The sequence below is a fragment of the Chaetura pelagica genome, unplaced genomic scaffold (assembly GCF_000747805.2).
Source record: "Chaetura pelagica isolate M959 unplaced genomic scaffold, ChaPel_1.0 scaffold962, whole genome shotgun sequence".
Classification (NCBI taxonomy): domain Eukaryota; kingdom Metazoa; phylum Chordata; class Aves; order Apodiformes; family Apodidae; genus Chaetura; species Chaetura pelagica.
In genome coordinates, this window is record NW_009952479.1 from 623,716 (window position 1) to 624,237 (window position 522).

Sequence of the window (522 nt, forward strand, 5' to 3'; positions counted from 1 at the left end):
TATTATTATTATTATTATTATTATTATTATTATTATTATTATTATTATTATTATTATTATTATTATTATTATTATTATTATTATTATTATTATTATTACAAGGATTATTATTATTGAAATTATTAATAAAGATTTCTTTCTTCAACCAGGGTGACTCAGGTTTTGACTGGGGTGTGGGGCCAGGGCGGGCACAGTGGCTCTGGCCACCCTGGTACACTGCTGGGCAGGGGGCTGCAGCCTGCAGCAGGTGAGGGAGGTCTCCACTGGGACCCCAGCCTCACCATAGCAAGGGAGTGGGGTGCTGGCACAGCTGGAGCCCTCCCCTCGCTGTGCCCAGCCCGTCATTTTTCAAACCGTCAGATAATTCATTTCTCACCGACAGAGCAGCAGCTTAACTGCTGACATATTAATTTTCCTGACCAGGAGCCAGCATTGTTGGTGGGACCGGGGCGGGTGCTGGGGGGAACAGGGCTGGGTGACCCCGCTGCGCGGTGTGCTCTCCTGCCTCCCTGCCTGCTAATT

General features: G+C 46.6%; 1 protein-coding gene across 1 annotated transcript in view; it reads right to left on the reverse strand.

The window, feature by feature from the left end:
* ENGASE (endo-beta-N-acetylglucosaminidase) overlaps positions 1 to 522 on the reverse strand; it is a 6,373-nt gene that overhangs the window by 1,543 nt on the left and 4,308 nt on the right. The gene's annotated exons all lie outside the window — the stretch shown is intronic.